The following is a 24693-nucleotide window of genomic DNA, read 5'->3' as shown; positions in this document are numbered from 1 at the left end:
CCCCTCCTTTATCTCTTTGACACACACACACACACACACACACACCCATTTTCTCACCATGATTTTCATTCATGTTACTTCTCACTCTTTGTAGCTACATAATAAGTTAACTGTGTTACTATTTGATTATCAAACTCCTGAACAGAGACATATCTCTGTTGTTAACTATTGGTGTCCCAGCACTAAACATATACCTTATTCCTAAGAAATATTTGTTCAATTGAATTGCAAAAATGTATGTGGGCTTTCTAGAAGGCTGAAGACCAGGAGGTAGAGATGTGGTTAAGGGACCCTAGTACAGACTCCAAATTTTTTCCTCCAGATAAAAATGTGACCTTGCTGATTCCAAGTTTGGTTCAAGATTCAAGAGTGCCTAAAGTTTGCCAACATTTCCTTTAATGGAAGTGTTTGATCATGAGTCTCCCAGAATGATACAAGCTCTGATTAGATAAGATGGTGCCACAGAAAAATTGGGGATTTTCTTGGATCATGCAAGGGTCACTGCAGGTGAAGAGAGGTAAGAACATTTGAGGAAATAAAACTGAGTTTGTGTGATTATGTATAGGGGTTGAGAGTGCTAAGCCTAAGATGACTCTGTTATTAATAGGTTTTTCTCATCTAATCTTCATAATTCCTTAATGTAGATAATGTTATTCTCATTGTATAGTTTATGTTATGTGTACTGTATCCCTAGCAGCCTTGCTTTCTGTTGAACCAGTAGCTAGGGAAGGCCCCTCTGAGGTCTCTCCTTCTGCTCTGTGTGCCCGATTCACTTATTTAAAAATATGTTTTTTATTGACTTTAGAGAGAGAAGATGGGGGAGAGAGAGAGAGAGAGAGAGAGAGAGAGATAGAGAGAGAGAGAGAGAGCAACATTGATGTGAGAAACATTGATCCGTTGCCTCCCGCATGCCCCTACTGAGGATTGAGCCCACAACCTGGGCATGTGCCCTGACTGGAAATCCAACAGGTGACCTACTCATGCATGGGACAGCACTCAACCAGCTGAGCCACACTTACCAGGGCCCAATTCACTTCTGAGAAGTTTATGTTCTCTTAGCCAATTAGATAAAAACTTAATTCAACCTATAGGGTATATTTGAGGTGACTGGGGAGAAGAGTGTGATAGTTTTCTCTATTCTGTAACTGCTATAAAGTACAAAAGAATAAAAAAAAAAACCCTGTTACTTGAGATAGAGAAATGCTTGCTAAAATATGCAAATCACAAAAGTGTTTTTCATTTTCCTGGTACATAGAGCTGTGAGGTATTAGGTGGCTTTGAATGTTGACATTTCCTTTATCTTCTAGTGACACATTAAAATTTAATGTCACCATGCCCCAAATTATTGCTAAGTGGTCTTGGTTGTGTGCTTACAATGGAGTGAACTGAAATCAGAAGATTAATCTCTTAAGAGATTAATTTTTATGGGCTCCATGATTCCTATAATGAATTCTTATGGGCTCTATGATTCCTATAATGTTCATTCTAAGTTTCTTAATTTTCTTGAAAGTCTTTAAGCATGAATGTGTAGCCTTGCTTAAAGCAATAGCACACAAGGTTAAGAATATGACCATTATTTTCCAAGAAAACTAGATCCAGCAATAGTTGAATGATAGTCATCTGTGACCATGTGTGATAAATCCAAGTACTAAGGCTGGAGTAAAGTAAAACTTTCCTTCATGTGCCCACAACCAAGGTACATGCCCTTGACCGGAATCGAACCTGGGACCTTTCAGTCCGCAGGCTGATGCTCTATCCACTGAGCCGAAACAGAAGTTTTTTGGTCATATCATTTCTGTATGCACATGACATTTTTGAAATAATCATCTCAGTTGATCATTTAAGGCTGTGGATCTGTGAAAAAAATTGGTCTGAAAGAATATATTTATATGTTTATAAATTCCCAAACCATTGTCATATACGGAGTTGATTTACGTCCTGTCAAGATATCATGCATATATGGTGACACAATCTGAAACTAAATCTTCATTGGGCCAGTACTGCTGATCATGTTCCTTGAGCTATGTACGTATGGCTAAAGATACAAGTGGCACCAGTATAGTTTTCACTTAGTCATCTAGGGCGTCCTTATACAGTATATTGTATGAAAGTCATAAATATTCAGGGTGTGAGTCTCCTCATGATCCTTCATGAGGAACCATATTGAAGATGGTAGAAAGAAATATGTGGTGGAGAAATGATAGACATTTCCTTTTTTAAAAAAGGATTCATTCGAAGGAAGACAAAATTGGCTTAATCCTTAAGTTGTTTTTTTTTTTCCTCACTAAGAGAGGGGTTTGCAAGGTTTTAAATGCATTCATGGAAAGCCACTGTTATCTTTTAAATTATAAAAAAGATAATAGGCTGATATAGAAAGTTGAAAATAATTATGTGAGACAAAAAAGAAGGAAAACAAATTAATAAGATAATCACTTGTGGTTCTGAAGAGGTTTATTTAACTACTGATAAAAAGGGCTTTTGTTATATTAAATAACCCTTTTCTCATGGGTCCACCTAGACCAGTGATGGCGAACCTTTGGAGCTCACCGTGTCAGCATTTTGAAAAACCCTAACTTAACTCTGGTGCCGTGTCACATATAGAAATTTTTTGATATTGGCAACCATGGTAAAACACAGATGTATATTTTTGATAGGTATTTTATATATTTAAATGCCATTTAACACAGAAAAATCAACCAAAAATATGAGGTTCGCCATCACTGACCTAGACTAGTCCTGAATGAGTCACAAAAAAAGAAGTGAACTTTTATGTAGTGCTTTCTATAGAATACTAAATTGCTTTATCATGAAAAAAAAGGTACTTTAAAACTCACAGGGTTACCTTTTGAATTTTTACCCTATTTTACTGAATTTGTAGAATGTCCAGGCTTTGACTACCTGGGAACTAGAATTGGTTGTGATCATCTGTCAGCCCAATTGTGCTGAATATGCTAAGCAAGGTAGAAAAATATGAGATGTGCCCCGCCCCCCCTTTTAAGAAGTTCACAACCTGATTATGAGAGATTTTGCCTGATCTTTGCATGTACATGCTCTTGAGCTCGCCTTTAAATAGAGACTAACTATTTAGTTAGGTTTTACTAGGGAAGAAACATTTCTTATACATTTATATATTCTAAAACTCCTAAAAATCAAGAAATTATAGAATGGTATTACCCTTTGAAGTCACAATTTGAGCAACCATTCCTTTGAAACATTATGAAGGAAAATTTAACAGCATTTTTTTTGTAAAGGAAATGAACAAGTTATTTAGGATATTAATATATTTTTACATGAGAAATTTTTAATATTTTATGCCAATCCCTTCTGGCCTGCAAAGTTTCTGTTGAGAAATCAGTTGAAAGTTTTATGGCAGCACCTTTGTGTGTAACTTAACTGCTTTTCTCTTGCTGCTTTTAATATTCTCCCTTTATCTATAACCTTTGGCATTTTAGTTCTGATATATCTTGGTGAGAGCCTCTTTGGGTTCATCTTGTTTGGTACTCTGCTTCCTGGACTTGTATGTCTGTTTCCTTCATCAGATTAGGGAAGGTTTCAGTCATTATTCTTCAATTAGAGTTTCAATCCTTTTCTCTCTTCTCCCTCTAGTACCGCTATGATGATAATGTTGGTACACTTGCTATTGTCTCAGAAGTTCCTTAAAATCCTTAAAATATCCTCTTTTTAAAAATTCCTTTTTATTTTTGCTGTTCTGATTGGGTGTGTTCTGCTACTTTGTTTTCCAGATCACTTATTTGATCTTCTGCTTATCTAATCTGTTATTACTTTCCTCGAATATGTTCTTAATTTCTGAATGACCCTTTTTATGTTTTCTATCTCCATTTTTATGTTTCTATCTCTTTGTTGAAGTTCTCATTGAGTTCATCTATTCTTTCCTTAAGTTTACTATAACCAGTGTTTTGAACTCAGTATTTGGTAGATTGCTCATCTTCATTCCTTTAGTTCTTTTTTTAAACTTTTGTCCTGTATTTTTTTTTTCTTTTAGGGCAAGTTTCTTTGTCTCCTCAAATGCTTCTCTGTATTTGTTTCTATGTATTAGGTAGTACTATGTCTCCCAGTCTTGATGGAGTGGCCTTATACAGAAGGTGTCCTGTGGGGCATAGTGGCACAGTCTCCCTGTTCACCTGAGCTGGGTGCTTTAGGAGTGTCCCCTGTGTGGGTTGTGTGTGCTCTTCTGTTGCAGTTGAGCCTAATTGCTGTTAGCACATCGGTGGGTGGGCTGATCCTTAGGATGACTGGCTGTGAGGGCTGACCATGACTACACAGGATGATCTGTTGTGTGGGTGCTGACCACAGGGTGGGAGTTGTTTTAGTTGGGCTCTGATTCCAGCTGAGTCTGCCCTTCAGGCGTGTCATTTGTGGAGCTGGTTTGTGGTGCTGTACTTTGGTCTGAAAATGGTCACTGTATATGTTGCTTCTGGAGCCTCTTGGCAGGTACTTTGGTGCAGGTCAGGGTCAGCTGCTGCTGGTGCTAGGCTTGCGGTTGCTTAGTTGATGTTAAGATCCAGGCCCACTGCTTATGCCAGGCTTAGGGCCACCTGATGGGAGTTACAATGCAAACTGAGACCTGCTATCCCTTGTGCTGAGCTCAGAGCCTCTTAGCAAGAGTGACAAGGCATACTGAGGTGGGCTGATGCTTGTTTGGGATTTTTCGACCCTGAGAGATTTGGGGGAAATCTTCAGTGAGAGCTGAGACAGGATATTTGTGTGGAGGACTTGCTGGAAGAGCCTTGGACCCAGCTGGTGAGTTGGGTGGGGCAGTGTCTCAGGGAATCACCAGGCAGAACGGTTTTAGCCAAGGTAATGGATAGCACAGATTTGATATCTGCACTGGGTTGGCTCGGTGGTGGGAAGTGAACAATAGCACCTGCCAGCACTTCCATCCCCAGAGAGAGCTGCGTTGACCCTTGTCTCTCCAGCCTCACCCCAAAACTAGTCAATTTAGTTCCTCCTTGTGTGTTCCTGGTGCTGTGTAAGCAGCTGCCCCTGTGCTGGAGCCTATAGTTAGTGAATTTGTGGGTGAGTCTGTGTATTGGCCCCTTAAGATGTTTGCCTCAGTCTTCAGTAGCCCCTTGTCCTTGTTGGGTGTAATCCCTGCTAATTTTCAGAGCCAGATGTTATGGAGACTCCTATTCCTGGTACTGGTGCGCTGGTCTCACTGGTGTGAGACGGGGGCCATCTACTCCTCGGGGGGACCTCTGCAGGCAAGTAATCCCTCCAGATTTTTAATTGCCACACCCTGAGTGTGGGACCTGCCTGTTTTGTGTCTCTGTCCCTTATACTGTCTTTGATATGGTGACTCTTTATATCCTTAGTTTTAGGAATTCTGTTCAGGTAGTCTTGTCAAAGAAACATTTAAACCTGTAGAGAATTTTTATGAGTTTATTTGAGCCAAACTGAAGACAGTTGCCGGGAAGTATAGTCTCAAAGGACTGAGAAAATACTCCAGAGAATGGCAGTTTTGCACCTTATTTTATACATTCCAATCAAAGGAGGAGGCTAAGAGATTACATTAAATTAGTGATAGTTTAGGGGGGCAGGAGAAAGTAAAGTGGGGGAATCTGGGATTGGATAAAAAGTAAAACAAATACATACTTTTACATTTGTGGGTTTAGTATAGTTAACAGTTAACATGATAACAATAACAATGAGGGATTCTGTGGTCTCCTGCTCTCGCAGGAGATTGTGCTATGAGGAATCTGGAAAAGGAGAATACTCTGACATTGCAAAGGTATGTTATTGTAGATGCAAAAAGACTATAGATAGGCTCAGTTAAGACAGGCTCAGTTAAGATGAAGATTGACCTTTGTCATGGAAGATACTGGCCTAGGACATGACTACTAGCTATGACTCACTTTTATTTATTTTTTTAATATATTTTATTGATTTTTCACAGAGAGGATGGGAAAGAGATAGAGTTAAAAAAAACGATGAGAGAGAAACATTGATCAGCTGCCTCCTACACATCTCCCACTGGGGATGTGCCCGCAACCCAGGTACATGCCCTTGACCGGAATCGAACCTGGGACCCTTCAGTCCGCAGGCTGACGCTCTATCCACTGAGCCAAACCAGTTTCGGCTATGACTCACTTTTAGTTAGAAAATTTTTAATTTTTATAAACAATTTTATTCCATCTGCTGATGGGCACTTAGGCTGATTCCAAATCTTAGCTATTGTAAATTGTGCTGCTATGAACATTGGCACATCTACACAATGGAATACTATGCTGATATAAAAAGGAAGGAACTCCTACCATTTGCAACAACATGAATGGAGCTAAGAAAGCATTATGCTAAGTGAAATAAGTCAGTCAGAGAAAGATAAATATCACACGCTCTCACTCATTTGTGGATTATAATGAACAACGTAAACTGATAAACAAAAACAGATGTAGAGACAGAGAAGCATTGATCAGATGCTCAAAACTCAGAGGGAAGGTAGGGGAGGGTGGGGGTGAGGGGGAGAGATCAACCAAAGGACTTGTATGCAAGCATATGAGCATAAGTGATGGATGTGGACAACAGGGGGTGAGGGTGAGCGCAGGATTGGGGGGATGAGAGGACATTGGGGGGCTAAGGACACATTTGTAATATCTTAATAAAGGGAAAAAAATTAAAAAATTTAATTTTAGAGACGGAGGATGGGAGAGAGAGAAACATTGATGTGAGAGAGATACATCGATCGGTTGCCTCCTGTACACACCTTGACAGGGAATGGAACCTGCAGCATAGGTATGTGTCTGTTGAGGAATCAAATCCATGACCTTTTAGTGCACAGGATTTGACACTCCAACCAACTGAACACACTGGCCAGTGCTAGTTAGAAAATTTTAATTTCAGACCATCCTATGTCGTTACTTTAGGTCTCTGAATTTGCAAGGCCCACCATGCAGGCCTCCCCTGAGCTTGTTGGGTTTAGTATGTGGCTCCTTTTATGTCCACCATCTTCATGTGGTTATCAATAATGGTTGTTCTATACTTTAACTGTAATTTTGATGTGGTTTTGGGAGGAGGTGAGCACAGAGTTTACCTATTCTGCCATTTTGACTAGAAGCAGAATAAAATCTGCTTGAGAATTTTGAGGCAACTAAAATGTCTAGGGCAATCTAAATGCCAAGGGCAACCAGAGATTTTAATCAAAGGAACTTGTGTATTTGACCTTATTGTGTGGGCACAGGAAAAGAAACTAGAGAATTAACCTTAGAGTAACATGACTGAGAATTATATCTGTACATTTTCCTGAAAACTTTAGCCCATGACATTTGATTGAAGAAATGACATAAATGACACCTTGAATTGGGAAGTTATAAAATAACTTGTATTCCATTTTATACATGAATTCAGAAACATTGAATTTTCCTGCAGATAAAGCCTTTAGCAACACAGAAGTATGACTTGCATATAAGCCTTATAATGTATTATTATTGTTGTGCTGACGAGGAAAAGGAATCTCAGAGAAATTATGTAATTATCAAGGTTACTGAACTTTTGAGTGGCACAGCTACCATTTAAAACTAAATCTGACTAATCACCAAGCCAGGGCTCAGGCTACTAACTCTTGCCAACTTGTTCCTACCAGCCAAAGAGTAACATTTGAAAATGGTCTTGGGCATCCAAATCTACAGGGGGAATAAAGAATAGAAGACTTTTCCTCCTACTTCTTCTGTGTATCAGGACACTCCTTAGTTTTTCCACTTCAGGGTTTCTGGCTAACCTGAATTCTGGTTGAGGGATTTAACAAAAGTATAAACTCATTACAAGCTTGGTGGTACTTTGAACTCTTGTCTTCTTTCCCAATCTACCTGCTATTCTTTCCTTTGTAGAGCTCTCAAACAGCTGTTCCAGTTGTTATATTATAGTTGCATTCTGTGTGAGAGAGAGAAGATGGAGTGTGCCTACTCCATCTTTCCCAGAGCCAGACCTTCTTATACAAATAAATATATATATTAGAAATAGTCTGGTTCAACCATCTGCTCTTAGGTAGTGGAATCACAAGCTTCCAGACAGAAAGCTTCTATCCTCTTAGAAATATATTAGAAGGAGTTTTCGTATCATCCTCTTCTAGCTCTTTCCACTGTTGGATTACCTTGTTGGTCAGAAAATTCCATAAATATGAATGGAATCTTCTTTATTTCTAAAGGGAATTCTTTCTGAACATTGACTTTAATACATTTCACCATATCTTGAGTGCCTACTGCAGCTGAAAAACCAATATTTTGTTTTCGACCTCCCTCTGCCCTTTCCCCATAGGTGTCACCACTTCTTCATTGTTCAGCCTGACAAGCTAATTTGGCTTCTCTTTGAAATTACTGGCACCTATGGTACAGCAGCCTAGTCCTTCAAGAAAAATTTCCTCAGCACCGAGCAGCGTAGAGTTCCAATAAGTGCTCCTAAATGTTGGGTGAGCCTCCAGTCTGCAGCTGGGCCTTTAGAAATGTGGTGCTCAATGGAAAGAAACTTAGGAAATATTAACATTTTTAAAGAAAGAACATATGGAGGCCTTTTCAGTATCCTTTCAGATATAGATAGACTCCACTCTGTAAACATTGCCTCTAATTTTCTAAATTAGAAAATTTTTTAGAGGCATAGATTTCTTGCATTTTTATGTTTCATTGCAAATGTGTACCTCAGACATCACACTTCCATTAGGGAAAGTGCATTGATGGACTGAACTCTTCATTTTCAGCTATACTTATAGCTCTGAACAGTTTCAGCTTCTTTTGTTCTCACACCCTACTTCAAGAATGCTTAGCCATTCCAGGGTTAATAATCTTAGTCAAGGCTGACTTGTCAACATGGAGAGAGTGACAGGGAGACAAATAGAGATGGGATTTGGTGTGAAAATAACTTTAGGTTCCATTAATGCACTGGTACAAGCTAATCTAGTCATGTCCTCTTTTATTTGTTGTTCTTATTCTTTTCCACATATTCACTTTTTTTCGTCCAGAGCATCTTTCTCTATCTATATTTATGGGAGTGTTTTCGCATATAAAGTCTCTCATTTTTTAATCGTCCGGCAGAATCATGCATTGCATTCTTTGTTATTCCATCTAAACATAAGCATAAAGGCAATGAAAACAACCCAGGGCGCAGAGAGGCGGTCCTTGCTGAACTGCTGTTTGGGCGTCTTTTCCAGAACAGTGTGTGAAACCTGGATCTGCCTTCCAGTTATTTGTTCTGCCCTGACATTGCTTGGAGTCATTAATGTTTAAAAGCTATTTTACTTCACTTCTGTTTAATCTGAAGGCTGTGGGCCTATGGAAAATGATCTAAACCAATATTGTGGTTTAGGTCTCCAAGCGTAAGGAACTATTTTTTTTAAGGGATGACAAGAAAAGTCAGCCATTTACGGGTCCAATTTATTTCTTAAGATCTTAAACCAACCCTTGTGTTTTGCACATGATAAAATTATTTCCTTTCTGCTCAATGAAAAAAAAAAAGTAACTACTTGAATTATCAGCTCAGTAAACTTTAGTCTTTGGGTTCATTTACTGCCCATCTGAAGGCTAAATTAAAGGAAAATACACCCCCCACCTTCACTCACCTAGGCAGTAGGCTATATGAAGCATTGTACAATTACAGCACTCATATAAAATATTCTTCCAATGTGTCCTGAAGTACCTGGCCTGATGTTAAATGCTTTGGTTAGGGGCCCAGTGAGGACCATGGTTTTTATGAAGAAGCCCTCATACCGTGCTCATGGTTGCTTAGTTTGACTCTTGGACAGAAGTGCATAGAAATGGCCACAATGTGAAGGCTCTTGACAAAGTACTCTCTGACAGCTCACATGTCTTAGCAATGACACAATATTTTGTTCTGCTTAATTAAATGAGAAGTTGAGTTTTATGGATTGAATGTTTGTGTTCCCTCAAAATTCATATGTTGAAGCCCTACCTCCTAAAGTAATGATATTTGGTGGGTCGGTGGGGGCTTTGGGAGGTAATTTGGGTTAGCTGTGGTCATGAAGGATGGGATTGTAAGAAAAGAAAAAGAGACTAGATCTCTTTTTCTTTCTCTTCTTCTTTCCCTTCCTCTCCCTTTCCTTCCCCACCCCTTAGCCCCTCTTCCTCCCACCCCCTCTCACCCTTTTTCTATATTTGCCACCTGAGGATACAGCAAGGAGGCAGCTATCTGTAGGCCAGGAAGAGAGTTCTCATCAGGAACTGAATCAGCTGTCATTTTGATCTTGGGCTTCCCAGCCTTCAGAATTGTGAGAAATATATTCTTGTTGCTTGCACCACCCAGCCTATGGTATTTTGTTATGGTAGCCCCAGCTGACTAATTCAGTGATATATAGAAGTAAAAATATAATAAGAACATTAAGCACCTTTATTAATTCCAGGCTTGGTTAGAGTGTTATGTGTAGAGAGAAAATTTTAATTATTTGAAGCTGCTTAAGTTAAACCTTAATAATTCTGAGGGGAAAAATGATAGAAGTTGAATTGCATATCATTATTGGCAACTGTTAAACTTTTGACTTTGAAATAAAATCTCAGATAGTCTAAAACTTCAAGGCAATGTAGCATATATTATTTTTCAAAATTTAATGTTTCTTCAGAGTTCTGGATAAGGTGTTTTTATAACATTTAGTAGTTTTCCAATCACTTCAATACGAACTGTTAGAAAACTGTTATGTTATTTCAAGTGAAAGTAAAAGGAAGAGTATGCTATTCTAGTAATGACTTCAAAATATGTTATTTATTTAAAACTATAGCCATGAATCTGAAAATATATATATATATATATCTCACATAAAAATAGATGAAAAAATACAGAATTGGAAACTCAGAAATACTTTTAAAATCGGCTCACTATAGTATAGGGGCCTTACATTGTGTCATATATGAAAAATTCAAGATTTTCCAAAATAAAAAATTAAAAGAGTTCTCATTAGTGTTGGCCCCAAATTCAGTTTCATGCATTCTGTGACATTTCCTTCCATTTCCCCGCCCCCACCCCCTCACCCTCCATGGGACATCTTCTCAAGCCTCTAAACCAGCCGTGGGCAAACTACGGCCTGCAGGCCGGATCTGGTCCGTTTGAAATGAATCAAACTAAAAAAAAAAAAAAGACCGTCCCCTTTATGTAATGATGTTTACTTTGAATTTATATTAGTTCACACAAACACTCCATCCATGCTTTTGTTCCGGCCCTCCGGTCCAGTTTAAGAACCCATTGTGGCCCTTGAGTCAAAAAGTTTGCCCACCCCTGCGTCTAAACATTGCATCAAATTTTAATTTAGCTGAGATTACTCTGCTTAAAGAACTATGAGTTGTGTGTGACTTTTTTTTTTATAGTTTCTGGAGCGATCAATTTGAAGAAATCCTTTATTGAAAGCTTGGGTGATTCCCCTAGGATTGCCTGCTTTAAGTGTTGCAAACATGAGCCACACACTTACTTTAGGTGCGTGGGGTGAATGTGTAATTTCCACATATGTGGGGCTCCTTATGGAGATACACATACTCTAAGACTCAACAGGGCATCTCATTATTTTACAACTAAAAAGAGAACCCAAAAACCCAAACCTAAGAATAAAATAGATAACTCTCTACAAAGTTGGACTATTGATCTAAAGCATATATGCTACAGTAGGAGAAGTGTTCTCCTACAGAAGGCCAAATGCCCCTCCTGTGGACTAGATCTTAATCCGTTTTTGCTTATTTAACTTGTATAATTTTACTTTCTCTCTGTATCATCGACTTCTTTCTCTCTGATGACATATTTCTATTAGACTCAAATGCCATTTTGAAAAAAAGTTCTTCCTGCTCTTTGCTTTCAGCTGTCTGCTCATTTCTCTGTTCTCTTTTTATAGGAAAACTCCTTGAGGAAGCTAGCTATACCTATTGCTTCAACTTCCTCATTTTCTTTCTTCTATTCCATTCCAGAGTTGCATCTCCTTCACTCCACTGCAACTTGCCATGATCACTAACAGTCTTTTCTCCATATTGTCAAACCCATGGTCAAGTCTAAGTTCTTACATACTTGACTTCTCAGAAATTTCTGATATAGTCAAGCCCCTACCCTTCCCTCTTCCTCTGATATTATTCAGTTAGTTTCTAGAACAAGATCTCCTTGGGTTCCTTGGGTCTTCCTAGCCACTCATTCTAAGTCTCCTGTGCTGGTTCTTTCTACTTTTCCCACTCTCTAATTGATGAGATTCTTTACGGTTTAGTTCTTCAGCATATCTTCCCTGCCCACTCGTACTCCCTAGGCAATTTCATCTACTTCCATGGCTTTAAGTAATATCCGTAAGCTTCCAAAGTTCAAATTTTTATATCCGGATGTGATTTCTCCCCAAAGCTCAGACACATATATTCAACTTTCTATTTCACACCTCTACTTGAAAGTCTAATAGGAATTTTAATTCTAATTTGCCCAAAGATAACTCCTAATATTTTTTCTCTAGCCTGCTCCCTCTCTAATCTTCTCAAACTCAGTGTTTTACACATTATTTTTCTGTTTCTCCAGCCAAAAATGTTGGAAACATCTAGACAGCTCTTATTACCCAATATATTTTCAAGATCTCTTGGTACAACTTTTAAACTATATTCTGACCTCAACCAGTTTCACTTATTTATTGTTGTGCAAAACTACCATGAATTTACTGAGGTATTCTCCATTTTGTTTTTGAAGTTTTAGTTTTTCCTTTTCATCTAGGCTTTTTGGGCCTTCTGAAATTTATTTTTGTACCTAGTGTGAGATTGGATTTAAAAATTTTCCTCTGTCCCTTCTATTTTAGACAAGTTTTTGGTTGCTTTCAATCTTCCCCCCAGGACGCTAGTCCATAAACAGTTTTATAATGACACTTTACTTGTTTTCCATCATGATACTGTAAACATTGGGAATCCAGTCACAGAGCTAGAAACTGGCTTGACTTAGTTGCTGGTTGTGAGGCTGCCTTTGTCACCCTTTATCCTGAAGTGCAGAGTTTCCAGTAAGGTAACTGCTCCAGGTTGATAAATGGTCAGCCTCTTCTCATGAGCAGGAGAGTCTCACGTGAGTCCTGGTTTAGAGTAGTTTGGGTCTTGTCCCCTCTCTTATATGGAGATATTTTAATCTGCATTGTACCCCTAAAACTCAGTTTCCCTTTTCTACCACTTACCTTCTGTCCAGGAGTTTATGATGTTGAAATTTAAGGTCCACTATTTTTGTTTTATAATTGATCCACTGATACATGAAACTTAACTTCTGAACCCAATTTTGTCTCATTATTTTTTATCTATTACTATTTAATCTGTCACTGTCATTTTTTTTCAAGCAAGAGAGCTGGGTTAAGGCAGGAACTCAGAAATCTGTAGGTCACAGATTGACCTTGAGCAATGACCTTTCACTGCAATGCTTTAATACAGACAACTAGTCCCAAAGATAGCATTTCCTTGGAAATACCTCCCTAAGGTAGACTGACATAGAAGGTATTTTGAGCTAGGAGTAACTTTCCAAGTGACATTGAAGGTCCATATTAAGAATTTTTTAATGTTCTTGTTAGAGTAAAATACTATATTTGCAAATAAGGCATTATAATAAATATCCAAAATTCTCTATAGCAATATATGTAGCACACATACTAAATACTGAAATAAATAGCATGGCTCTGTGCACACAAATTCATGAATATACCCTTCCTGCCCCCCCTACCCCCAAGTACTTCTTAGTGCTTTTAAGGCACAGAGTATGTTTTACTTGTCATTGTCTTCACTGGCAACTTGCATCTAGTAGATGCTCAAAATATATTTGTAGAATGCATTATTTATTGAATGAATATTTAATGTTGTTTGAATGGATGAACTGTAAGGAAGAATAGATGAATAAATTGATGACTGTATTTACATGCAACACTTGTGCAAGATAATTGACACCTCGCTATGTGTCTTTAGGAAAAAAACTTGGTAGTTTCCTTTGGGATATGTATTTCATATTTGGCTTTTTCTATCCCTGGCTTTTGGAAGAGTGGAGCTACACATAAATGCCATTTTTAAAAAATCTAGCTGCCAGGCAATTTTTGTTACTACTAATTTGAAAGGATCAACCAAATTCTATAATTTCTTTTTCTGGATTTATCTGCTTAACTAATCTGAATACATAGATTGACAAAAAGAACTTGAAATTATTTTCTTGTACATAGATTTAGTACATTGGTATTTGTTGTAACATGAACTGATTGGCTATAGAGTAAGTTGTTTTAAGAGTTGAATAATTAGAATAAAGAGATGCTATGTAACTTTCTACCTTATGATGAATTTTTCATTATGTTTCTGTATACACTCAAACCTTACAAGAGCACCACAAAAAGTCGTTTTTTCCTAAAAATTTACAGATGGGAAAATGAAACTCAAAGAGGTGAAATGACATGTTTACTGTCATTTATTTCAGTCTTGGGTAGGAATGATTCAATGATAACAAAGATAATCATTGCCTTAGAAGAATTTACAGTCTTGAGATGGGGGGAGGATAAATAAAGAGGTAAACACTACAGTGAATGAAACTTAATACATGCCCAGCGCGCTGAAAACACATGGGGTATGTATTTCTATGAATTGTCCAAGAGTCAGTGGAACCTGAACCAGAGCTATGGTTCCAAGTCCAAGCTCCACCATAGCAAGCCTTTCTCTCCTTTATTCTTGATTCTCTCTTAGACCCAGTGGAAGTGGGTTAACAAAGTTAATATGACACTAAACTTTAAAGTAATTAAACTTCAACTGAAGAAAAGAGCTAGGCCTTTACACTGTTGCATTTTGGTATTAGATATTTTGAGAAGTTACAGAATGAAATGGGGGAATGGGCAAGGAGGGACAAGAGCGGGGGACCCTTTAGCGGCAGTACTAATAAATAATTGACTTCAAACACTAGACTTCTTCATCTCATGACTAACTCAGGAAAATCCACCCAATCTTCTAACACACACAAAGCACACACACAAGATTTTGTGACTAAGCAAGGGTGAGGTGAATACTTAATATTTCCTTATAAGCAAGTAGCTGATTTTGAAGATTTTATTTTTTTATTCATAATTCACAGTAACTTGCTTAAACTAGAGAGGATTTTGCTTACCAAGATCCATTGACTGGGAAGAGAACATTCACTGTAATGAAATTCTAGACAACAGAAAGTGGATGTACTGTGGAGTTCTTTGGTAATGAGATTTGAAAATAGAATTTTATCAGCAGACTAATATTAGAATATTACTGCATAATGTCTGGCCTTTGTTTCTTGGAGCCCCAGAGCTTCTTCCCCTTGTCTATTTCCATTTCTAATATCCTGAAGTCATTTCCTGTGTGCCAATTTTATAATTGTCCTACTGTTTAACTGTTCTGTCCATATGCAACCTCAAATGTATGTTCTTTCATCATTAATTTGGGAATGCAGTATTAAAGTTAATTTTAGGGTAATTTAAATTCCAGTGATCAATTTTCTAGTGTCTTGGCCACCAGCCTTTTTTTTTTCCCCCCTGGTTTCAGCTCTTCCCATTTTATTTGAGGAAATAAAAGTTTCTTGATGTATTAATATTTCCAGCACCACTCTTTTTTATCTTGTACCTAATTCCCCATATGTGGATGCTGTGATGATTCTTGTATCTTTCTATGTTCTCCCCTTAAGTCATGCTGAAGTTTTTGTCACGTCTCAAGAATATGGGTTTTCAGTAAAAATGAATAAATGTTATATAAGATTTCCAACTTCCATCAAATATTTAGTATGTTATTTATGAGCCAATGGATTCTTTTTCTACATAATATAAAAGTTACTTGATATCATCTTTCCTCATAAGCATTATAATTTCTTCATCAACTTGTCAAAAGCTATGTCAACATACAAAAACATTTGGTGTTCAGGGGACCAGGCTTAAACTTGGGGATATATATTTAGAATAATATATGTTTTAAAATAACTTTATTGAAGTATAAGTTACATACTATTAAGCACACATTTGAAAATAAAGTCAGTGAGTTTTGGTAAATATACCAGGTCATGCAATCACCACTATAGTTAAAATTTAGAACACATTCATCATCCCAAAAGTGGTCCCATATCCCTTTTGCAGTCAAACTTCATACCCCATCCATAAACCCTGAAACCGGTCAACATTCTTTTTAAAAAATATATTTTTTATTGATTTCAGAGAGGAAGTGAGAGGGAGAGAGAGATAGAAACATGAATGATGAGAGAGAATCATTGATCAGCTGCCTCCTGCACGCCTCACACTGGGGACAGAGCCCACAACCCAGGCATGTGCCCTTGACTGGAATCAAGCCCGGGACCCTTCAGTCCACAGGCTGATACTCTACCCAAACCAGCTAGGGCAGTGGTTGGCAAACTCATTAGTCAACAGAGCCAAATATCAACAGTACAATGATTGAAATTTCTTTTGAGAGCCAAATTTTTTAAACTTAAACTATATAGGTAGGTACATTGTTATTAACTTAATTAGGATACTCCTAAGGTGTAGGAAGAGCCACACTCAAGGGGCCAAAGAGCCACATGTGGCTCGCAAGCTGCAGTTTGCCGACCATAGACTAGGACAACATTCTTTTTTTCCCTATAGTTTAATCTTTTTTATAATGTCATATATTTGAAGTTATTCAGTATTAACACCCTTCTAGCATGCTTTCCAAGATTTTATTCTCTAGTATCACTAGTTCATTGTACAGATCAAAACTATGGAGAAAAGTAGTAAAAATACTATAGAAAATTTTGCTGAAGGTGCATTTTGTTTTTACATATGTCAGTAGACATTTTTTTTCACGTTTCAATTTTTTTTAAAAAAAGGAGTGAATTGCCCTATTCGGTTTGACTCAGTGGACAGAGTGTCGGCCTGCAGGTTCCCGGGTTCGATTCTGGTCTAGGGCACATGCCCAGATTGTAGGTTCGACCCAGTAGGGGTTGTGCAGGAGGCAGCCAATCAGTGGTGCTCTCTCATCATTGATGTTTCTATCTCTCTCTCCCTTTCCCTTCCTCTCTGAAAAAAAAAAAGAAGAGGTGTGAATTGTGTTGGGGAGGAGGGGGTTTAAATGCTTTATAGACAAGAAAAAACTGCACTACAACCAACTTATTTATTATCATCACTTTCATCTTCATCATCTTCTTCATCTTTGTCCTCATCCTCTACATCTTCCTCCTCTTCCTTCTTCTTTTTAAATATATTTTATTGACTTTTTTTACAGAGAGGAAGGGAGAGGGATAGAAAGTTAGAAACATCAATGAGAGAGAAACATCAATCAGCTGCCTCCTGCACACCTCCTATTGGGGATGTACCCACAACCAAGGTATATGCCCTTGACTGGAATCAAACCTGGGACCTTTCAGTCCACAGGCCAATGCTCTATACACTGAGCCAAACCAGTTAGGGCTCCTCTTTCTTCTTTTTCTTGCTTTTTTCAACCTTGACATCTCCCTTTTTGGCCACATCAGACTTTCCTTTAGCTTGGTATGCAGTAGTATCCTTTTCATATTTCTTCTTCAGTTTAGCAGCCTTCTTTTCATAAGGCTGCTTGTCATCTGCAGCAGGGTTATTCCACATCTCTCCCAGATTCTTTGAAATGTCACCAGTGGATAGGCGGGATGCTCTCCTTTGACTTTTGGGCGATACTCAGATCAAAACAAACAAACAAAAGGCTGAAGGAGGCATCTTGGTTACCTTGGGATCCTATAATTTCCTTTTTGTTTTCCCTTTAGGAGAGATATAAGTTTTCACTTCTCTCTTATAATGGGCCTTGTCCACCTTTGCCATCTCTTCAAATTTTCCTTTCTCCTTAGCAGATATGGTCTTCCACCTCTCTGAGCACTTCTTAGAAATCTCTGAGAAGTTGACTGAAGCATCTGGGTATTTTTTCTTGTGTTCCTCCGAGCAAGTTTGCACAAAGAAAGCATACAATGACATTTTGTCTCTTGGCTTCATAGGATCTCTCTTGCCCATGTTTAATTACTTTTCCTCAGCAAGCACAAGGTCACCCAGTGCCCAATTGGCTCGCACTTGCCCTGGTGCTGTCTCTATGTACTGAAATGGCTGTGTCTGTCAGTTGATGTTTATATAAGGATCTGTATATACAAATATATGCTACATTTATTTATAGACCTATAAATATAGACCCCACATATATACTTGATTTATTCTTGAAATAATCTTGTCAATTCACTTCAGCAAAAGTTGGTGGTGTAAAACATTCTAGTCTTATACAGGATAAAAAGAGAAACAAATCACAATATTCTATTGAATTTTGGTATCAACATAATTATAGAAATAAAAATGTAGTATAACAATGTAAGACAAGGAAAGCGTATGGGGTAAGTAGAAATAATTTTTTTTGAGATATTAACAAAGGTCCCACTAAAATTATGGCTTTGAATAGATGGGCCTTGGTGGATGGGTAAAAGTTTGGTGTGTGGAGATGGAGAAGATTGCCAAGCCAGGGAGAGAAAACTACATGAGAAAAGCTAGGAAGGAATTTAAAAAGCAGAGAACACTGTGTGGACGAGCTTGGCTTAATAAATATTTGTTGAATGAATGAAATGTTAATGTCCTATCCTATATAATAAATGTCTAATATGCTAAGTGTCCAATCATCTGATCATCCATTCAACCAATCAAAGTATAATATGCTAATGATATGCTAAGGCTGCTCAACCACTCACTGTGATGTGCACTGACCACCAGGGAGCAGTCAACCAGTTGCTATGATGTGCACTGACCAACAGCGGGTAGACACTCCGACCAGCAGGTTAGCTTGGTGCTGGGGTCTGGCCCATCGAGACTGAGCAAGACGGGCTGAACATGCCCTAGAACAGTGGTTCTCAACCTTCTGGCCCTTTAAATACAGTTCCTCATGTTGTGACCCAACCATAAAATTATTTTCGTTGCTACTTCATAACTGTAATGTTGCTACTGTTATGAATCATAATGTAAATATCTGATATGCAGGATGGTGCTAGGTGACCCCTGTGAAAGGGTTGTTCAACCACCAAAGGGATTGCGACCCACAGGTTGAGAACCACTGCCCTAGAGCTTTCCTGCGGTACCTCCCTGGCTTGCCAATCTCCCGCATCCCTCCCTGGCCCTGATTTTGCACCAGTGGGGTCCCTCAGCCTGGTCTGTGCCCTCTCGCAATCTGGGACCCCTTAGGGGATGTCGGAGAGCCAGTTTCGGCCCAATCCTGCAGGCCAGGCCAATGGACCCCACTGGTGCATGAATTTGTGCATGGGGCCTCTAGTTTATTTATAAAGCAAGTGCTGATAAAGCAAACTTTAAATGGGTTTGTAGTTAATCATGTATGTTGGATGGAGTGTGTGGAAATAGAATTGTAAGAAACCTTACTTCACTGCCTGCACCTGCAGCCCCAGCACTGTGTCTGAGGCCTCCCTGGCCACGCCTTTTCACTTACCTGTTAATTGCTTTTTCACCTTCAAGGTTAAGTTTCATTTTATATTCTAAAGAAGCTTTCCTTGACTTTCCTCCCCAGTCAGAGTTATATGCTCCTTCTCTGTCTACTTTAACATAGTACTTATATTGAAAACATTGAGTTATATGTTGGTCTTCACCACTAAACTATGAAAAATTCAAGGATAAAAATTTTGTTTTACTGGTCTTTGTATAATCAGTTCATAGATCTAATAGGTGCTCAATGCTAGTTGAAGGAATGAAACATTTTAAATTGAATATTGGATTGATAATTTTCTCTCTTGCCTTTTATGTTATTCCTTTTTTCATTCTCAGTAGCATTCTATATAATAAAAGCCTAATATGCAAATTGACTGAACAGCAGAACGACTGGCAGAAGGACCCGTTGCTATGATGCACAGTGACCACCAGGGGGAGATACTCAATGCAGGAGCTGCCCCCAGCCTGCAGTTCCCAGGCCAGCCAAGGCGGGTGCCAGTGGGGGCCCCCCCATCACTCTGCCAGTCACCCCTCAGAGGGAGATGACCAGCAGCAGAGGTGGAGGACAGGGCTGGCGAGTGGGCAGCACCAGGCCAGCCAAGGTGGGTACGAGTGGGGGGGCCCTGATCACCCCACCGGTCACCCCACAGATCGGCCCTGATCGCCAGCCAGGCCTAGGGACTCTACCCACACACGAATTTCATACACTGGGCCTCTAGTAGACTATAATTCTTTACCTAAAGCTGGGACTGAAGTGCCCATACACATTTCACGTCTCTGCTTATGTTCTCTCATGTTCCCTCAGCCCACTGTGACCCTTTGCTATGTATCCAGAGACCTGAATTCTAGACATCTTTCTTGTTCAAGCTCTAAGGCCTCCTTTATCAGAAGTACTTCTCTGAAACCCCCCATAAGGGAGTGTTCTTCTTGCTCTGAATTCCATGATGGTTTTCTATACAACTCACATGGACTTTTCTATTTTCTAGATCCTAGCTGGAGGTAGAATCTGCATTTCATGTATCTTTAAAGAGCTACGAGGTGCCCTCAGAATAAACACACATTCCAGATGTAGCCAACTTATTATTTTTTTTTTATTGAGCACTGACTATTTGTGAGATACTATGTTGACTGCAAGTTATTCAATAAATATTTACTAAACAAATGTTTCACTCATAACTGCAGTGACACAGTGTGGGTAAAATCGAATTTGGAGGCAGTGATATAAAAAAATAAGAAGGAATAAATAAGAAATATATCCTCTAGCAAATTATAAAATTTCACATAACCATTTGAAACCTTGCTTTGTTTTTGAAAATCTCCACAAAATCTAGGAAGTCTGAAAAGCAGTTTGAAAAAATGATACCCTGGAAGGAACAAACATTTCCTCAGCATGGAAGGAGTTTTAAAGAGTTCTGTCGTTTCTTTTACAGCTATGAACTTGTCTTTCCAGTAATTACATAGTGACTAATTTTATACTGAAGCTAACTACTTAACGTTAAATGTGTTTGGCGCTGCAGATCAAGCATAGACTAGGAAGCTTTGAATGGAAAGCTAAGTATAAGTAATAACAATAAGAAAGAAAAATGAAATCTACTTGGAGTTACTTTCTTTTATGTAAACAATCAGCTTTTATGATTTCAGTGGCTTTTTTGTTCTCTGTCATTTTCAAAAGCATTCACTTTGGCCAGGATTTTCTGTCTTTTTCTTGATAACCTTGGAGACCCCAGCTAACCTACCAACTCTTGCTCTCACCAACTTCCTCTAGCTCCTTCTCTGCAAAGCTGAGAGTGCTTGACAACCTTAGCATAGCATATCCAAATGGGCTCTGCTTCCAAGGCAAAGGGCTTTCATGTTAATTTGCACCAGAATTTAAACATTACATATAAATATTTCCTTGTAAAATCATTAAATGTTAATCAAGTATTTGAAGGAATAACATTTTAGAGTTTGTGCTTGTGTGTTAACCAGGGTGCCTACCCCCTTTGAAGCATGTAGTCTACCCACCATCCAGATGAGGGCACTGAGTAGAAGCTCTCCCAGTATGAATAATCAAAGCCCTAAAGAAAGTGATCATTTGGGGGCCAATTCACTTTGATACAGTAATAATAATGCTCTTATCAATAGTCATTGAAGGAATAGTGATACTTTGGGTGGTAGGAGTCTTCACTTAATGACTTGATTTTTCCCTCTTTTTTTAGGAGAGACTGCAAAACCACTCTTTGTATAACCCTTCCCCAGGAACAGTGAGTAGATTCATTATTATTTCCTCATAACTTGTCTAATATTTTTCTGTCCTTTTAGCCAATGCAAACTTACTTCCTCTGCTTTCCCCAATCCCCTCAAAAAACTGAAGCAATTTCCTACATCAAGTATTTACTCTATTGGTTTTGTTTTGATTGCTCATATTCCTTCTACTCACTAAGCTCATTTTTTAAAAGGCAGAGAACACAGGGGAAATTTCTCTGAGCTCATCAATGTTAACAAAACAGAAATGTCAGCACCTCATCATTATGTCATATATCTTTGAAAAATTTCTTTCCTGCCAGAGGAGGCCACCGGATGCAGGAAAATTGCAGAATGAGCTTGGCTCATGCTGCGGATGTGCTTCCCAGAATGCCGGTGGCACAGGGAAAGTTCAATGAATGTTGAATGAATAAATAAAAAAAGATAGAGAGAATGAGAGTCAGCCCTACTGAACGTACATGATGGCAATTCATAGTTTATAACAGAATCTAGCATTGTAAATGCAATTATAATCTGGCAGGCTGTATCCTGATTATGTTAATATGGTCTTAGCAACAGCGGTTTGAAGGTAGAGTTTGTTCTAAACATGTAGTCAACTGGAAATAGCATTCTTAATAAAAAGCTGTTCTGTGATTTTGAATATCTTCTACAATCTTCATTATAGACTATTCTATGTGTGTTTTTTGTAAGCCTCTTTCATAAGTAGGTTAGGAATATATTGTAAATAATAAATTGAAGATGCAGGAAGACTACTAGTATGTACAGAAACAATGCCTTTTACATAGTGAAATGATTACTACAGTCAAATTAACATGTCATCTCCTTACAAGTTAAAAAAATATATATCCAGTACTCAATATGGTACTATTAACTATAGTCATCATGCTGTATATTACATTATCTTATGATTCTATTTGTATGAAAAATTAGAAAAGGCAAAACTATAATGTCAGAAAATGGATCACTGGTTGCCAGGGCCAGGAACAAGAGGAAGGGACTGACTACAAAGAAATACTATATTTGAACTTTTTGGGGTGATGGAAGTGTTCAATATGATTGTAGTGGTGGTGATAGCCTCATATATATATTTAAGGCTGTACACCTAAAATTAGTAAATTTTATTATCTGTTAATTCCATGCCAATTAAAAACAAAAAAAACCCCAAATAAGTCTATCTTTGTTGTTGGGTAAAATAAGGAAAAAGAAACATTGCCTTTTGAGGTTGGCCCTAGAGGAGCAGATAATGGCAGAGCCGTACCCTGAGTTTGCCACCAGCCCTTGGTGTTATTTGCTATCCCCATTATAGCTGCCAGGGGCACGACTTACCCTTTGACTTTCTGTTCCATATCTAGAGATAGGGCTTTGTTTTTGTTTCACTATAGCTTAACTGGGACATGGTAGAATATTTTTCTATATTCAGGAGTACAAAAGAAAACAATGATAGAGAATACTATGCCTCTTTAAAATAATCCATCTTGCATTTTGTTCTCTACATCAAATTGGCAAACATCCTATATAATAAAGAGGTAATATGCAGATATCTCCCTCATGCCCTCACAAGATGGCTGCCTACAACCAGGCTGGCAGGGGGGTTAGTGAGGGACAACCAAACGACTGAACAAGCAAGCTGCGTGGGGCGACCAGGCTGGCATGGGGGGACAGTTGGGGGCGACCAGACTGGCAGGAGGAGGAGAGTTGGGGGCAATTAGGCTAGCAGGGGGGGCAGTGAGGGGCAACTAGACTGGCAGGGAGGGGGCAGTTAAGGATGACCTGGCTGGCAGGGGGGCAGTTAGGGGCAATCAGGCTTCCATGCAGAGGCAGTGAGGGACGATCAGGGTGGCAGCGGGGAAGTTAGTAGCAACCAGGCAGGCAGTGAGGTGAGTGATTAGGAGCCAGTGGTCCAGGATTGTAAGAGGGATGTCCCCCAAAAGGGGTCCCAGATTGGAGAGGGTGCAGGCTGGGCTGAGGGGACCCCCTGTGCACAAATATCATATATCAGGCCTCTAGTTTGTTATAAAGGGCTAGGTAGTAAATATTTTAGGCTTATGGGCCAAACTATCTCTGTTGCAACTGCTCAACTGCAGTTGTAGTGTGAAAGCAGTAACTTAATGAACTGTGTTCCAACAGAGTTTTAAAAAGTCAGGCAAGGCCAAATTTTGCTTACAGGCTATAGTTTTAAGACCCCTGCTCTAAAATGCCAGATCTGGTCCATTCCCATGGACAAGGTAAGATCTTGACAAGTTCTCTACCTCACTAGCTCCATCACCCAAGTGTTCCCTTTGGATGGATATTGGCATCCCTCAACCTCCAGAAGAATGAGGAAAGTTAAGGATAGTCATCTTTGAATCTGAAGGTTTTGTTTTGTCTAAGGTTCTTCCTCTCACTTGGTTCAGTGACATCAAACATTACCTGCCCCTTCAAGGACTATTCACCCTCTAATGTCTAAAGTAGGCCTTACCTTTATAAATCTTCAAAAAAAATCATAATCTTGTCAGATGATGCAAGAATTGCAATGTCTTGGGAGACACAAATTCATCTAATTAAGAACCAGAGGTGCATTTCCTCATGAAATTTTTAGAAATATAATACGATTATTATTGTTACTATCGGATTTGTTGTTTATTCAAGGCTGAGCATATTTGTGTATATCCAAGGCAATTATTTGCTTTGGATTTCTCAATGAAGCTTGCATAATACAGAAATAGTTTATTGCTCAGTTCAGAAGCATGTATTGGTACAGAGGACTGAAAGCGGCTAGATTAAGGTTGGGGGAATGGGAGTATATAGATCACCTCAATATACTGGGATGGGCAAAAGTAAATTTACATCTGTGAGGATGTAGAACAGAGCGTTTATTCTTGTATTATTACTTATCAATTATTGTATTATTTTCCATACGAACAAGTGTAAACCTACTTTTGTCCACCCATTCATATTCCACCCAAGTTCCTACATCAGGTTTTACTGGGCCTTTCATACACAAAGTTAGCTCAGAAAAGATCTCTTCTTTAGCAAAACAAATCAGGAAGCCTGATTTGCCTCTGCTTTTACTCTAAGCTATTATG

The 24693-nt window shown here is 38.6% G+C and overlaps 1 long non-coding RNA gene and 1 pseudogene across 1 annotated transcript in view; both read right to left on the bottom strand.

Moving 5' to 3' along the window:
• LOC107181934 overlaps positions 1-18787 on the bottom strand; it is a 19820-nt gene extending 1033 nt beyond the window's left edge. The window contains exons 1-2 of the long non-coding RNA XR_001512651.1: positions 18696-18787; positions 9546-9552 (exon numbers count right to left, since the gene is read on the bottom strand). This is a non-coding gene — a long non-coding RNA (uncharacterized LOC107181934). The remainder of the gene's footprint in view (positions 1-9545; positions 9553-18695) is intronic.
• Positions 17018-17926, bottom strand: LOC102772355 (annotated as a pseudogene).
• Positions 18788-24693: the final 5906 nt, after the last annotated feature.

This window comes from Myotis davidii, unplaced genomic scaffold (genome assembly GCF_000327345.1).
Source record: "Myotis davidii unplaced genomic scaffold, ASM32734v1 scaffold274, whole genome shotgun sequence".
Classification (NCBI taxonomy): domain Eukaryota; kingdom Metazoa; phylum Chordata; class Mammalia; order Chiroptera; family Vespertilionidae; genus Myotis; species Myotis davidii.
This window is presented reverse-complemented; position numbering and strand designations above follow the sequence as displayed.